Source organism: Myxine glutinosa, chromosome 1 (genome assembly GCF_964187855.1).
Source record: "Myxine glutinosa chromosome 1, kmMyxGlut1.1, whole genome shotgun sequence".
Taxonomy (NCBI): Eukaryota; Metazoa; Chordata; class Myxini; order Myxiniformes; family Myxinidae; genus Myxine; species Myxine glutinosa.
The window spans coordinates 281,652,057-281,669,536 of NC_136261.1; the positions used below are offsets into that span (position 1 = coordinate 281,652,057).

The 17,480-nt window shown below is 45.4% G+C and overlaps 1 protein-coding gene across 2 annotated transcripts in view; it reads right to left on the reverse strand.

Annotated features, from left to right (window-relative positions):
• Window positions 1-17,480, reverse strand: part of LOC137438257 (regulator of G-protein signaling 7) — a 392,979-nt gene that overhangs the window by 261,338 nt on the left and 114,161 nt on the right. The gene's annotated exons all lie outside the window — the stretch shown is intronic.

A 17,480-nucleotide genomic window follows, 5' to 3' on the forward strand; every position in this document is an offset into this window, starting at 1 on the left:
GGAGAGGGAGATGGAGATGGAGATGGAGATGGAGAGGGAGAGGGAGATGGAGAGGGAGATGGAGAGGGAGAGGGAGATGGAGAGGGAGATGGAGATGGAGATGGAGAGGGAGAGGGAGATGGAGAGGGAGAGGGAGAGGGAGATGGAGAGGGAGAGGGAGATGGAGAGGGAGAGGGAGAGGGAGAGGGTGAGGGTGAGGGTGGAGATGGAGATGGAGATGGAGATGGAGAGGGAGAGGGAGATGGAGATGGAGAGGGAGAGGGAGATGGAGAGGGAGAGGGAGATGGAGATGGAGATGGAGAGGGAGAGGGAGAGGGAGATGGAGATGGAGAGGGAGATGGAGAGGGAGATGGAGATGGAGAGGGAGAGGGAGATGGAGAGGGAGAGGGAGATGGAGATGGAGAGGGAGAGGGAGAGGGAGAGGGAGATGGAGAGGGAGATGGAGAGGGAGAGGGAGAGGGAGAGGGTGAGGGTGAGGGTGGAGATGGAGATGGAGAGGGTGAGGGTGAGGGTGGAGATGGAGAGGGAGAGGGAGAGGGAGATGGAGAGGGAGAGGGAGATGGAGATGGAGAGGGAGATGGAGATGGAGAGGGAGATGGAGAGGGAGATGGAGAGGGAGATGGAGAGGGAGAGGGAGATGGAGAGGGAGAGGGAGATGGAGAGGGAGAGGGAGAGGGAGAAGGAGAGGGAGATGGAGAGGGAGAGGGAGATGGAGAGGGAGAGGGAGAGGGAGATGGAGATGGAGATGGAGAGGGAGAGGGAGAGGGAGATGGAGAGGGAGAGGGAGATGGAGATGGAGAGGGAGAGGGAGAGGGAGAGGGAGCGGGAGAGGGAGATGGAGAGGGAGATGGAGATGGAGATGGAGAGGGAGATGGAGAGGGAGATGGAGAGGGAGAGGGAGAGGGAGATGGAGATGGAGAGGGAGAGGGAGATGGAGAGGGAGAGGGAGAGGGAGATGGAGAGGGAGATGGAGATGGAGATGGAGAGGGAGATGGAGAGGGAGATGGAGAGGGAGAGGGAGATGGAGATGGAGATGGAGAGGGAGATGGAGATGGAGAGGGAGATGGAGAGGGAGAGGGAGAGGGAGATGGAGAGGGAGAGGGAGAGGGAGAGGGAGATGGAGATGGAGAGGGAGAGGGAGAGGGAGATGGAGAGGGAGATGGAGATGGAGAGGGAGATGGAGATGGAGATGGAGAGGGAGATGGAGAGGGAGAGGGAGATGGAGATGGAGAGGGAGAGGGAGAGGGAGATGGAGAGGGAGATGGAGATGGAGAGGGAGATGGAGAGGGAGAGGGAGATGGAGATGGAGAGGGAGATGGAGAGGGAGATGGAGATGGAGAGGGAGATGGAGATGGAGAGGGAGATGGAGAGGGAGAGGGAGATGGAGAGGGAGATGGAGAGGGAGAGGGAGAGGGAGAGGGAGATGGAGAGGGAGATGGAGAGGGAGATGGAGAGGGAGATGGAGATGGAGATGGAGAGGGAGAGGGAGATGGAGAGGGAGAGGGAGAGGGAGATGGAGATGGAGAGGGAGATGGAGAGGGAGATGGAGATGGAGAGGGAGAGGGAGATGGAGATGGAGATGGAGAGGGAGAGGGAGATGGAGAGGGAGAGGGAGATGGAGAGGGAGATGGAGAGGGAGAGGGAGAGGGAGAGGGAGATGGAGAGGGAGATGGAGAGGGAGAGGGAGAGGGAGATGGAGATGGAGATGGAGATGGAGATGGAGAGGGAGATGGAGATGGAGAGGGAGATGGAGAGAGCGTTATAGCAAAGCAGCGCTTTAAACACGTAACACACGTTAATTAAGGTAGGACTGCACATAGTTTTGTAAGTAGGGTACCGGCAGACAGAACAAGTAAGACCTTAGCAAAAGACCATAGCTGTACAAGTGTAAGACCTTAGCATGGTCTGTGTGCTTGTGTACGTTAGTTCATTTTTACCTCCACCACTAAAGGTGGAGCAGAGGTTATGTATTCACCCCTGTCTGTTTGTGAACAGGATATCTCAAAAGGTTGTGGACGGATTCGGCCAAAACTTGGTGGACAGGTTGGGTGTTTGACAAGGATGAGTCGATTGTAATTTGGTGAAGATCAGAATACGGATACGAGAACCTTTTAATTTTTCAAGTGATTCTTCACAATTGTGAGATCGGCCCAAAAATGATATATGGCATGATATATCAATACATTGTAGATGGGATATGACGAAACATGGGGGATGAGTGGGTCAGGTGACAAGAACAAGGCAATTCGATTTTGGTTCAGATCCGGATCCAGCCTATCAGTGGAATACAAAATGTAAACTGTACAGCCTGGCAGGGGTACAGTATACAGTCACGTGAAAAAGTAAGTACACCCCATGTAAAGTTTTGACTTTTTCAACATACAGCTATTTGATCTTCATTTCAACAATATTCATAGATAAAGGTGATATAACATAACAAATATCATGAAACATTTACCTTTTGTAGTCCATTGTATAATTTAAATAAACATAAATGCAAATTTCGCATGTGGAAAAAAGTACACCCCGACATTTATCACTACTTCAAATACCTAAAATTAGAATCAGGTGCACCAGCTAAGGTGCAAATGATGAGAACATCGTTAGAGAGGATCTTGGAGGAACCTGTCTTATTTAAACCTCAGACATTTAGTTTGGTTTGCTCTTTGTTGATGAAGTGTGCGGCGTCACCATGCCTAGATCAAAAGAGCTCTCTGAGGCCTTCAGAAAGAAGGTTATAGATGCCTACGAGTCTGGGAAGGGATTTAAAAAGATCTCCAAACAATTTGAAATCAATCATTCGACTGTCCGGAAGATCATCTACAAGTGGAGAAGATTCAAAACAACTGCCAACTTGTTCAGGCCAGGCCGCCCCAGCAAGTTCAGCCTGAGAGCAGACCCCAAGATGCTGAAAGAAGTCTGTAAGAACCCCAGAATGTCATCACGGGACCTACAGGTAGCTCTTGCCACTGTTGATGTCAAAGTGCACGAGTCTACCATTAGAAAGAGGCTGCACAAATTTGATCCACATGTGAGGGGTGCCAGGAAGAAACCTTTGCTGTCCAGAAAGAACATCAGGGCAAGACTAAAGTTTGCCAATTAACACCTGGGCAAAGACCAGCACTTCTGGAACAATGTGCTCTGGACAGATGAGTCAAAGGTAGAGCTATTTGGCCACAGTACCAGAAGACATGTTTGGCGAAAACCAAAGACAGCATTTGACCACAAGAACCTGATACCAACTGCAAAGCATGGTGATGGAAATATTATGGTTTGGGGGCAGCTTTGCTGCATCAGGGCCTGGGCAGCTCACCATCATAGAATCCACAATGAATTCTTCATTGTACCAGAGGGTGCTTGAGGATAATGTGAGGCCATCTGTCGGGAAGTTGAAGCTCAACCGAAGGTGAACCTTGCAACATGACAATGACCGTAAACATACCAGTAAATCCACCAAGGAATGGCTGAAAAGAAAGAAATGGAGGGTTCTGGAATGGCCAAGTCAAAGCCCGGATCTAAATCCCATTGAGATGTTGTGGGGGATTTGAAACGAGCTGTGCATGCAAGAAACCCCTCAAACATCGCACAGCTGAAAGAATTCTGCATGGAGGAGTGGGCAAAAATTTCTCCCAGTCGATGTCAGAGAATTGTAGACAGTTATAAGAAAGGTCTACTTGAGGTTGTTTCTGCCAAAGGGGGCAATACCACCTATTAGAGCCAAGGGTGTACTTACTTTTTCCACATGCGAAATTTGCATTTATGTTTATTTAAATTATACAATGGACTACAAAATGTAAATGTTTCATGATATTTGTTATATTATATCACCTTTATCTATCAATATTGTTGAAATGAAGATCAAATAGCTGTATGTTGAAATATGTTGAAAAAGTCAAAACTTTACATGGGGTGTACTTACTTTTTCACGTGACTGTATGCTCTACTGAGTGCCGTTCTAGTTCTACCTGTAATGAGGTCTTTGAGTTCAGCTAAGATTGTCCTGTTTTGCATGCTATTGGAAGGCAGTGTTGTGAACTGAGAGAAGTTAATTAGGGTAAAGTGTCACGTTATATGTCCTTCCTGTCTGAAGCAGCAAAGGCCATGCAAGGTAAGGAGTGACCCCCCAAGAGGACAATTAATATGAGGTCACCCAGCACAAGACAGCCTTCCCTCCGGCATTGGCATGGACCTAAGGAAGTGACATCAATGTTATCAATCTAGTGCAGGGCCCCTGTGAGAACCCTCCCACTGATGCACTAATGCGGTATATTATTGGCTGGACCCATTGGAAAGGAGAAAGCCACAATGTTGCTGTGGGCATGTCCTGATTGGGCTGACAGCAGGAAGGCACCATCTGTTTTTTGCGACCTATCAAGGCACCATCTCAGATTCCGTGCCATCACACGAGGACAGGAGTTTGGAGGAGTTACTCTATAAACACCTGAGGAGCGTCATTCTCTCTTTTACTGGGGGGGGGGGGGGGGGGGGTGTTGATTAGTGGCAGCTCTTTTTCTGGGGACCCCGTTTGGTGTTGGAGTTCCTCTGCTATCGGGGACACTTTGCTGTGGCATGATTTCTGCCCATTATAGGGCTGCCCTGCTCTACTCTTAAACTGTTCCCTCGTAGACATTTGAGCTCTATGCAATCTTTGCCTGGTTTGTCTGTTTGTGCATGTGGGAATGAATGACTGGACCCATATAAGTGTAGTTTTATTGTACCAAAAGGATTGATTTATTTACAATTATTGTTCTTCATCATTCGTCTTCGTCAAGCTAGACCCACCAATTTTCATGTCTCTTGCCTGAGTCTTGCGCTTAAGAAAAGCCTATTTCATAAGACTACGCGTGTCTCCTCTGCAAACCACCTTCCATGCGTTGCTCATTTTAGCGACATTGGTAAATCCCTGCTTGCGCAAATTAGTGTAACATCCTGATAACCGGCGAGGAGTTAGTCCACATTAGGACTAGGATTGGTCGTCTCCACTAAGACGGGTGATCACCTCCAAATTGTCTTTACGTCAGCCATCTGCAAAGTTATTGTTTCGGTGTTTTGCAGCTCTTCACTTGACCCGGTATTATCTGTCACAACGTGAGACCATACATACATACATACATACATACATACATACATACATACATACATGCACACCCTGCCACTACATCTCCCTTCTATTGGTTCACGAGTTATCAAACAGAGTGACCACTATATTCGTCATGGGTGTGTGTCTGTCTGTCTGTCTGTCTGTGTGTGTGTCTGTGTGTGTGTCTGTGTGTGTGTCTGTCTGTCCGCAGCATAACTACCCGATGATATCATCCAGTCTTGATGAAACTTGGGTGGGAGGTTGATATCATGATATAGTTGTGTCCTGCCTGGAGTGGGCGTATTGCGCCCATTGTGGGCGGAGCCACGCCCAAAAAAGATGTCTTTTTCGGGGGTAATCAATTTCAAGCTACATCTTCTCCGAGGGAGTTGGTGGAATCTGACAGGGGTTTCGATATTTGGTTAGGTCAATGTCATGTGTCTTGCCCCACGGAGCTCGATTTTTCATTTTCGCCCGAAGGTCAAGGTCACAAGGTCACAAAATTTAGAAAAGTCGATTTTTGATGGTTTTATTACATTGTTTGCTTCCTGATAGGGTGAAATGTTGTACATGATCTTATATTATCACATACATCATGAAATACAAGTTTTCCAACAAATTTCAGAATCTTCAACCTTTGACCTTTGAAAGTCACAAAGGTCAACTTTTCAAAGTTGTCGGAATCTAACCGAATTTTCGGTATTGTGTAGCTAACTAACCCCATAACTGATTATACATTATTTTCTATCTCATTTCAATGTCAGTAACCTTCATTTTGACATTTCCAGGCCAGCACCACACACAATTACGTACAGCTGGCTCTTAAAGGTTTGCGCACGCAGCGCATTGGGGGCCCTTTGTAAATAGGCATGTCCAACGCATGTCGGGGGCCGACAGCTGCCACGTGGGCCCCCGACCCCCCAGTCCGGGCCTGTTTCGGTTATAGTCCGTCCTTCATCATTGAATACCGCTCGCTCGCAGCAGGAAGGCACCATCTGTTTTTTGCGACCTATCAAGGCACCATCTCAGATTCCGTGCCATCACACGAGGACAGGAGTTTGGAGGAGTTACTCTATAAACACCTGAGGAGCGTCATTCTCTCTTTTACTGGGGGGGGGGGGTGTTGATTAGTGGCAGCTCTTTTTCTGGGGACCCCGTTTGGTGTTGGAGTTCCTCTGCTATCGGGGACACTTTGTTGTGGCATGATTTCTGCCCATTATAGGGCTGCCCTGCTCTACTCTTAAACTGTTCCCTCGTAGACATTTGAGCTCTACACAATCTTCGCCTGGTTTGTCTGTTTGTGCATGTGGGAATGAATGACTGGACCCATATAAGTGTAGTTTTATTGTACCAAAAGGATTGATTTATTTACAATTATTGTTCTTCATCATTCGTCTTCGTCAAGCTAGACCCACCAATTTTCATGTCTCCTGCCTGAGTCTTGCGCTTAACAAAAGCCTATTTCATAAGACTACGCGTGTCTCCTCTGCAAACCACCTTCCGTGCGTTGCTCATTTTAGCGACATTGGTAAATCCCTGCTTGCGCAAATTAGTGTAACATCCTGATAACCGGCGTGGACTTAGTCCACATTAAGACTAGGATTGGTCGTCTCCACTAAGACGGGTGATCCCCTCCAAATTGTCTTTACGTCAGCCATCTGCAAAGTTATTGTTTCGGTGTTTTGCAGCTCTTCACTTGACCCGGTATTATCTGTCACAACGTGAGACCATACATACATACATACATACATACACACCCTGCCATTACATCTCCCTTCTATTGGTTCACGAGTTATCAAACAGAGTGACCACTATATTCGTCATGGGTGTGTGTCTGTCTGTCTGTCTGTCTGTCTGTCTGTCCGCAGCATAACTACCCGATGATATCATCCAGTCTTGATGAAACTTGGGTGGGAGGTTGATGATATGATCTAGTTGTGTCCTGCCTAGAGTGGGCGTATTGCGCCCATTGTGGGCGGAGCCACGCCCAAAAAAGATGTCTTTTTCGGGGGTAATCAATTTCAAGCTACATCTTCTCCGAGGGAGTTGGTGGAATCTGACAGGGGTTTCGATATTTGGTTAGGTCAATGTCATGTGTCTAGCCCCACGGAGCTCGATTTTTCATTTTCGCCCGAAGGTCAAGGTCACAAGGTCACAAAATTTAGAAAAGTCGATTTTTGATGGTTTTATTACATTGTTTGCTTCCTGATAGAGTGAAATGTCGTACATGATCTTATATTATCACATACATCATGAAATACAAGTTTTCCAACAAATTTCAGAATCTTCGACCTTTGACCTTTGAAAGTCACAAAGGTCAAATTTTCAAAGTTGTCAGAATCGAACCGAATTTTCGGTATTGTGTAGCTAACTAACATCATAACTGATTATACATTATTTTCTATCTCATTTCAAGGTTAGTAACCTTCGTTTTGACATTTCCAGGCCAGCACCACACACAATTATGAACAGCTGGCTCTTAAAGGTTTGCGCACGCAGCGCATTGGGGCCCTTTGTAAATAGGCATGTACACCGCATGTCGGGGGCCGACAGCTGCCACGTGGGCCCCTGACCCCCCAGTCCAGGCCTGTTTCGGTTATAGTCCGTCCTTCATCATTGAATACCGCTCGCTCGTGAACCATACTCGTGAACCACAATACTCTACCGCCTCTGACATCAACTCATCCTGGGAATTCTTCCAAAGTAAATTGCTCTCTCTCATGCACAGATTTATCCCATCTCGCCTTCAGTTGTCATACCCTTCCTCCCATCCATGGGACACGGAATCTTGTGGTGAGGCTGTTGCCCAGAAACAACTTGCTTTCGTCTCCTGGAAAGCAAATCCAACGGAAGGAAATTTCATTTCCTTTCACAAAGCCCGAAACAAGTGTGTGTCCACCCTCAGGAGAGCCAGGAAACAATATCTCTCCGTTCTCAAGACCGAACTCTCTTATCTGTCTCCCTCTTACAAATCCTGGTGGCGTCTGGTCAAATCTGTTTCTGGTGTTTGTTCCCCCTCCATCCCTTCCCTCACCTCAAACAGCTACACGGCTGACTCCGCACGTGAAAAAGCTGAATGCCTCAACTCTGTGTTTGCCTCTAAATCTTGTGTCCCAAACCCATCCCTCTCTGTACCCACCGTACCCAGCTGCTCCTGGACTCTGTGTCCTTTCCTCCTGACAAGGTGGAAAAGTTTCTGTCAACCCTCGACTCTGATTCTGCAACTGGACCTGACGGCATCAGCCCACGGGTCCTAAAATCCTGTTCTTCCGCTCTTTCACTCCCTCTCTCTGTTCTCTTCGCCCCCTCTCTTTTTCTCAAGGTCATCTGCCATCTGCTTGGAAATCAGCCAACATCACCGCTTTGCACAAAAAATGTGGAAAAACACATCCTAACAACTACAGACCAATCAGCCTTCTCCCAATTTATCAGCAAAGTCATGGAATCCATCATTGCTTCGGATATGAAATCTTTCCTCTTCTCCAATGGCTTGATCTCTGATCATCAATTTGGTTTCAGACGTGGTCACCATACTCTGGACATGCTGCTTCTGCTTTCTCAACAATGGATGGAGGTCCTCAATGCCAAACAGGAAATTAGTGCTGTCTCCCTTGACATATCACGTGCCTTCGATACGGTCTGGCACACCGCTCTGCTCACCAAACTCTCCTCCTTTGGTATCCATGGAAATCTCCACGCATGGCTGGCAGACTTCTTCTCTAGTCGTAGTGAATGTGTGGCCCTGAATGGGTTTCTCTCATCTCCTCTTCCTGTTCAGGCTGGAGTTCCCCAAGGCAGTGTCCTGGGCCCTGTGCTTTTTCTGGTCTTCATCAATGATCTCTCTGACTCTCTTGAAAATCCTCTCTATCTCTTTGCTGATGACTCCTCTCTCTCGCTCCATTCCTCATCCCTCAGATCGGCAGTCTGCAGCCTCCTCACTCTCTGCAGACCTGGACAAAATCACAGACTGGGCAAACAAGTGGAACATGTCTTTCAATCCTGACAAATCTCACACTCTTGCTATGTCTCTCCGAAAAGACCGACTGGACAACCCTCCCATCCACTTTTAGTCTACTTGCCAAGCCTAAAGAGCCCTCTTGTGAACCCGGAAATGTTGAGTACCCCAACGTTTTAAGTTAGAAATGTACAGTATGGGTCCCCAGCACTTAGAAACTGCCGGATGCTAACTTGCATATGTTGGGCAATTAGCAAAATTAGCATTAATAGCATTAACCCTTTCAAACATAGGCCTGGGACACTGAAATTTCTGTTTCGCTCTATTGATCCGTTTGAATGCTTCGTGTGAGCAAACTATTTGAAGGATCTGTATGAAATTTGGACATAATACACTTAGACAGATATGCTTTCCGTGAGTGTTCTTATAAAAATTTCCTGCGATCAAAATTTCATGTGAAAAAGGGATGTAAAAGCCATGGATTTTTTTTCACCCAACATTTTTTTGCGCGGTTAGTGCCCCTACTCTCATGTTGAGCTACAGTTTCAATGTTAGTGTTTATTTGAACAGATCGTAACCTGGAACGTTCAACGCACTAAGCCCCATCTCGCCAGCTGCTATAGTTTTTGAGATATTGAGTATTTAGATACATTTTTAGTTTTTTTTTGAGTATTCAAAATTTGCAGTACCAATAGGTGCACACATAAATTTCTGTCTGACAGTTATGAAATTTGGTGATCTTATAGAGTTTTGGACGCCCTTTCCAACAGTGTATTTAGAATTTTGCTGTGACAGAAATGACGTCATTTACGAAAAATTTACGAAATTAACTATTTTTGGGATCACCAAGTGACCATAGGCTCTGCTAGGGTTAATTAGAATAATCGCTTGTATTGACAATATTTCATGTATGTATGTAGGCTGGTGCCTCTACAATAACTTTTTTTTTTCTTTTTTTTCCAGGTTGGCATGGCAGGGAAATGCCTATTCACGCCCTGCGACGGCAGGGACAATGACTTCAAAACGTCCGGATCCATAGGCATAGCATCTCTACTTAATAGGAGTGAAGAGCTTGGAGATACAGCTATACATGAGACTTTGTCAAACATCATTGCTACCCATGGTGCTACATCAGCCTCCGTATTATGTCACAAATCATGTTATAGCTCATATACCTCTAGGTCGAGAAATGTAAAACGTAAGTCGGACGCAAGTAATAGTCAGCCAGGAAAGCGAATTCTTCGCTCTAAAGTATCTGCCTTCGAGTATTCGAAAGACTGTCTGTTCTGTGGTCTCATTTGTGAACCAAAAGACCCCAAACACCCTGAAAGGTGGAAGCCAGTTAAACAATGCCAGACTGTAGACAGACAAGGTATTCCACCCTTCAAAGACGTCATCTTGTCTAAATGTGATGAGCGCCAGGATGACTGGGCTGAGGTAGTGGCGCTACGGGTGAATGGCGTCGTGGAGCTGCCTGCAGCTGATGCGCAGTATCACACCAAGTGCTACAATGACTTTAGGAAGGTGTCTATTGACTCAAGTGCAAGTGATAGTTGTAAACCAGTTGATAGCTGCTTAGCTGCTGTCATTGACCATATGAATGCAAACAAGTCGGTCACCTGGACTGTGTCAGAGTTACATGATGTATATGTAGTTAATTCTGGGGACTACTGCAGGAAGCAGATGCTATCCAACTTGTGTGATTATTATGGTGACACTATAGTTGTACTTAGGGTTGAAGGGTGCGATACTATTGTTGGCTTTAGACAGTGCGTTGGTAAGTCACTCAAACTAGTAAAACAAGCTGAAACCTCTAGTGCTGATGATGATGTCACCAAGCTTGTCAGGAGAGTGCGAGCAGAGGTCCGGAATATTCCCTTGCCCCGTCAATATGACCTTGGCAGCTTCCGACATGACAAGGTCGTTCAAGCCACAAGTCCAACCCTTCTGAAGCTTGTCTCCAGTCTCGTGTCCAAGGAAGGAAAAGTGACTAAACCATCACTTACACTCGCTCAATGCTTCCAGCAGCACATCAGTAGGAGCTGGAATCAGACAACTCTGGAGCTTGCTGTCAAACTCCACCACAAGTATGGCAGCTCAGAACTGGTTCAGAACCTACATGAGCATGGCATTGTCACTACCTACGATGAAGTCCTACGGTTCCGGAAGTTAGCTGCCAAATATACTTCTGAGGACCCAGATAAGTTCCTGCGCGCAGTCGGCCTGGAGAGGCACATCGGCCCTATCCACAGTTGGGGTGATAATTTTGATCTTGTGGTCTTCACACCCAATGGTCGTACTCATGGTCTATTGGTGCTGGAAGGTGGGTATCACATGTAACCTGCAAATGGAGAGATGGGATGGCACTATTCTCAACATCAATTCGACAGTAGAGAATCTCGGTGAGCAGTGTCGCTCCATTCTGGCTATGCATGCTCTCTCCGGATGTGACACCACCTCCTATCCCACGGGGAAAGGGAAGGTGTCCGCACTCAAGGCCATGAGAGTAGTACCTGGTGACCTGCTTCACTTCATCGGAGAGGAGGGAGCTACTGATTTACAGATTACAGAGGCAGTGAGTGGTTTCTTCCTGGCTCTGTACAACGAGAGGGAGTCGGCATCTCTGAACGTCGCCAGATATGACATCTACCGAAAGCGCAAAACCCCCCCAGCACTGAAGACACTGCCTCCTACAGAGCGCAACGCTCTCCTCCATGGACGGCGTGCCCATCTACAGGTGCCGCTTTGGAAAGCAGCAGACTGCCCTGACCCACCAGCTGTGGACATAACAGAGTTTGGATGGAATAAGAAGGAAGGCGAGAAGGGAGAGGAAGTCATCATGCCCATCCTGGATGCAAGCCCCGTTGCTCCTCCTGCCGTGTTGGAAATGATCAGCTGTAGCTGCAAAGCTGGGTAAAAGCCCTGTTTAACAGCAAAGTGCAGCTGCGTAGCTGCAGGCCTGGCCTGTACCAGCTACTGCTTCTGCAAAGGCTCTGATAGTACATGTTGCAACACACTCACACACTCACAGCAAGAAGAGCAATATGCCAAGAATGTAGAGTCAGGAGAAGAAGATGAAGACGATGAGGATGAGTTTTATGATGAGGATATGCTTTATAACAGTGCAGAGTAGTAGAAGTAAGTGCAAGACGCTCTTTCTTGATGGAAGTTTTATGTTGTGTAACTAGTGCACATATTTTTCAGCTCTGATAATTTTGGGTATACTTGTGTTTTAATTTTGAGGATATTATTTACCCATAGTCATATTATTCTAGTTTGGTATGGTACTTGCCTTTGTTACCTCTAATACCTGTGAATAAAAGTGGAGCAATAGAGCGAAACAGAAATTTCAGTGTCCCAGGCCTATGTTTGATAGGGTTAATGCTATTAATGCTAATTTTGCTAATTGCCCAACACATGCAAGTTAGCATCCGGCAGTTTCTAAGTGCTGGGGACCCATACTGTACATTTCTAACTTAAAACTTTGGGGTACTCAACATTTCCGGGTTCACATTGCTGGCAAGTAGACTATTTCTGAATAATCCTCTCCAAAAAGTTCTGTCACTCAAGCTTTTGGGTCTCACTATCTGCCATGATCTTTCCTGGGAAAACCACATTTCAAATCTGGCCTCCAAAGCCAGTCGCCGACTGGGCATCCTCCGTCGTGCGAAGTCCTTCCTTGGCACACCTGAGCTCCTCACCACATACAAGGCTTTCATCCGCAGCTCAATGGAATACTGCTCTCCCCTCTGGGCTGGTACTCCTGCCTCACACCTAGCTCGTCTTCATGCTGTTGAAACCAAAGCGTTCAGAATCATTGGAATCTCCCGCGATGAAGCTAACTCCAAGGGCCTTTCACTCACTCACCGCAGGCAGGTTGGTGGTCTTTCCGTCTTCTACCGACTCCTCTCTGGCCTTGCCCCCCCCCCCCCCCCAGCTCTCTCTGGGCTCTGTCCCCCAAATATTCCTACAGGTCGCACAAGATCTGCCTGCAACCCTCTTATAGTTAAACTGCCAAAATCAAGACTCTCTGCTCACCTTCACTCCTTCATTCCTCTTTTCTCCCGCCTCTGGAACAAACTCCCTCACTCTCTTCAATCCCACTCCACCCTCCAGGTCTTTAAAACAGCTGTTTACCACCATCTCTTATCTTCCCCCATCCAAAACCTTGATCTTTTCTACCCCCGCTAATTTCACCCCAAATCCACTTTTTTGAAATACCAACTTCTGTCCTGGAAGTCTTTGGTGTCCTTGTGTTTTAGACTTCTCCCACCCCCCCCCCCCCTTCCCACGCCTCCTCCCCCGAAGCCCTCTCCCTCCCACACATCTCCCTGCTCTCAAATGTTATGTTTGTGTGCTTCCCCTTCTCTCCCCATCTTGTCTTCCGCTCCCTCTTTTTATATACGTATTTTGTTTGTCTGTTTGATTTGTTTGTGAAATAAATGTTAGCTCTTTCACGAGCCTCGATTCTGTATACAAAAAAAAAAAAACCAAGAAAAAAAAACCATCGTCGTCTCCTGACTTGTCAATCTTAAAATTGTTAATTCGGTATCATTGGATAGTCTGCAAAAACCTAGCTGGGTTCATTAACGACCTCCACGGTTTGGATAATCTGCCTGCCCTGCTGAGTCTTGCTCCACACCAGGTGCTGTTCCATTCGTTGAGGTATTTCCCTTCAATTGTTCCAAGGGGTCGTTTTTTTATGACAATGAGCCTTTCCCTTTGCCTGTACTTTCTACTTTTAAAATACCTAAAAAGACATCAGAAGCTGTCAAAATCTCAGTTGTTGTAATCTCAGTTGTCAAAAAAAAAAAACCTTTTTAAAATAGCCATTTCTTCATAAATAAGCAGTACGAATTGGAATCTTTAATGATGTAAAATGAGAGTGGATTCCAAAAAACAAGAGATCGAGAAAAATGAGAATACTGGGATACCCTAATCCTGAGAGCTCATACGTGGATTATTGCACTATTACTTGTACTCGTAAACCAAAATCAATGGAAATGTCTTATTACACATGCCTATTGATTTCTGCAAACACAAAATACGGGGAAACATCTTACAACATACCATTTCAGGGCATCACTGCATCAACCACACATAGATGGATATATTTGTATGCAGCCTGTGGCTGCTTGGCTGCATCATTTCCTGGGGGTGCGGCTGTGCCACTGATGCAATGCCCTCTTATACCAGCTAGCCGGTACTCATTTTGCCGACCACGGAAGGATAACAGGCTGAGTCGACCCGCCTGGTGTTATTTACAACGGCCATAACAGGGGCTTGAAACTCAAGACCATAGGATCTTAAACCAGCCACCTTACCGTTAAGCCAAAACCAGGCTTAGCACACTCGACAACATCAAGACGGCCGTAGAATAATCGATGGTCACGTGCTTTCCAATGAGCCACTCCTCAATCAAATCAGATGAAAAACTGCCATTTGGCAATGCATCTGCAGTGGGAACTGCATCGTGGAATACTCAAAGCTATTGAGGGGAAGTTAGGCCAGATTTGCTATCAGGATCATGGCAGTTTCACGTGTCTTTCAGGCAATATGTATTAAAAGAGCCTGTAACTATGCAAAAATTGGACATCATTGGACATCATTGGACATCCCTTCTTTTGGTTCAAAGGAAGCACAGGAAATCAACTGTGTTGGTAAAATGAATGGATAACAAATGGATGAATAACCTTTTCCTCCATCAAAGGCTGTTTTAGTATAAAAATAATTTTCGGGTTGCAAACTGGAACATCACGTTTCCTGGTACAAGAGTATTTTCAAACATGGTGCTGTGAATGTGAACGTTGTAGACTGGCGATTGTACCAGGTAAAACGTGGTAAGGATTATTAACTTTATTTCTTAAACTTAAAATTCAAAATTCATTTAAAATTCAAAAAAAAAACGTTTCTACACTGGAATCAATAGCCCAAGTGCAAATGAGTTATTTAGTACAAGACATGCCGGGAAGGGCAATCAAATACATTCCTCCCAAAGCACAATACAGTATACATCATTACTGTCACTCAATATGGCATGTAAAGGGCCCGTTTACCATGACATCAGCAGAGTGCTCATTGCCTTATGACCAGATTCACTGGCAACACAGTCTCGTGTTGCCAGTTATAATCAAGCACTGATCCAGTAAATGAAAAGTATGGGTTTGGAAAAATTAATGTGGGAAGGGAGGAGAGGGAGCTAATTAGGAGGAGGGGACTACATATTCCAACTAGAACAGCACTCAGTAGATAGAGCACATACCTCCGCCATACTTTAGAGTTCACATTTTGTATCCCATTGATAGGCCAGATCTGGATTCGTACCTGAACCAAAATCTGATCGGTTTGTTCTCGTCATCTACCCAACTCATACACCAAGTTTTGTAATAATCCATCCATAACTTTTTGAAATACTGTGCTATGTATAGTTTTTGGCCATTTCTCTCAATGGTGAATAATCAATTTAAAAAACGATAGTATCCGGATCCAGATGCGGACCTTCCCCAAAATCTCATCAGTTGGTCCTTGTCACACACCCAACCTATACACCAAATTTCTTCAGAATATGTCCACAACTTTTTGAGATATTCTGCTCCCAGACAGACGAGACAGAGTGAAAACAACCTCCGTCCACCTTCGGTGGTGGTAATAACTTGTGCATCAAATTCCAGAAGAGTTGCACCCAAAAATGCCATAAATCAAATTGATTTATGGTAAATAACCTGATTTTGACATCAGAAACAATAAAAGGAATTTTATGATAAAGCAACAGTTTGTCCCAGACAAAAAGCATGATTAAAATAATAAGAACAATAAAAAAAAGACAAAATGTCATAGCCTCCATGGTTTTAGTCATTTTGCTGTACGGAGTTAAAAGCAGTCAGTCGACCATCTTTGGTCAGATTACAAAACAAAATCTACATATATGTATACTCTCATGTATTGTCCTTGTGCCAAGTTTGAACAAAAACGGTCCATGTATGTCTGAGAAATGTTTGGGGACACGTTTAAGTAACAAAATGGTCACCAGTCGGCCATCTTGGATCTGATCTCGAAAGAAAATGGCGTGCACATGTAAGCCATCATTCATTATCTGTTTGTCAAGTTTGAACAACATTGGTAAATGCATTTCCGAGAAATGGTTGAGATAGTGTTCAACATCCGTTTTTTTTTTGTTTTTTTTTACAATGGCCGCCAGTCTACCAGTCGACCATTTTTGATCAGATTGCAAAATAAATTGAGGCTCACGTGTATGCCATCATTTACTGTGCTTTTGCCAAGTTTGAACAAAATCGGACCATGCATGTTCAATAAATGTTTGGGGACACGTTTAAGTAACAAAATGGCCACCAGTCGGCCAACTTGGATTTGATCTCGAAAGACCATGAGGCGAATATGTAAGCCATCATTCATTATCTGTGTGCCAGGTTTGAACAACATTGGTAAATGCACGTCCGAGAAATGGTTGAGGACGTGTTCAACATCGGGTTTTTTACAACTAAAATGGCCGCCAGTCGGCAATCTTTGATCTCATCGCGAAACAAAAGGATGTGCATATGTATACCAGCATGTGTTGTCTTTGTGCCAAGTATGAACAAAATCGGGCCATACATCTATAAGATATGGTTGTGGACGCATGCATGGATGGATGGACGAGACCCAATCCATAAGACCCCGTTTTTACTCAATGGAGTCCAATGGGGAAGTCCAATGGGGGCTGATAATAATAATATTTTGCTCATACATCTAAGCATCTGGAACATCTGGATCCTGGTCTATATTGGCACTTCAAAACCTCCAGTTTTGCAGTAATTGGGGAAAATATTATGCCATTTTGTGCCATCTATACCAATCAAATTTGCAGCTTGCCATCTCAGCGTTGGTGAATAGAGATTCAGACAAAATTGGGGCTCGTCAGAAATATAGATCGGGCTCGGAAAAGCAAAGCAATAGTTGAAAAGACCCTTCCCATGTGCTTTTTCTCAAGAATGTGTGGAGTAACGTGTTCTCTGGACTCTATAATTAGGCTTGGGTTGGGCAGTGTGAATGTGGCAGAAGCATTTATAGGCCTATAAGTTGGCATCCTCCTTTGTCCAGATTTCCTTGTATCTCCTCACAGGTTGAGAAACAATTTTGCAGCGACTTATTTTTTAAGTCTGGTCTATTTTTTTTTTCTTTGTATAGGGTCAAGGCTCGTGGAAGAGCTAGTACATTGAACAGATCAGGACATAACAGGATAAAATAAATAGTGGAGGGAGGTGGGAGGGTTGGGAGTTGAAGAACAAGATAGAGCGAGACTTGGACAAACAATGGGTGTGGGGAGAAATGGGGGGTGGAGGGGGAAGACATGAAAGGATGCATGGAGTGGACAGGATGGATACATAAGGAAGCTCTCAGGAAAGAAAAACTGGAAATTTAGGAGGAGGAGGGTTTGGATTGGATGGA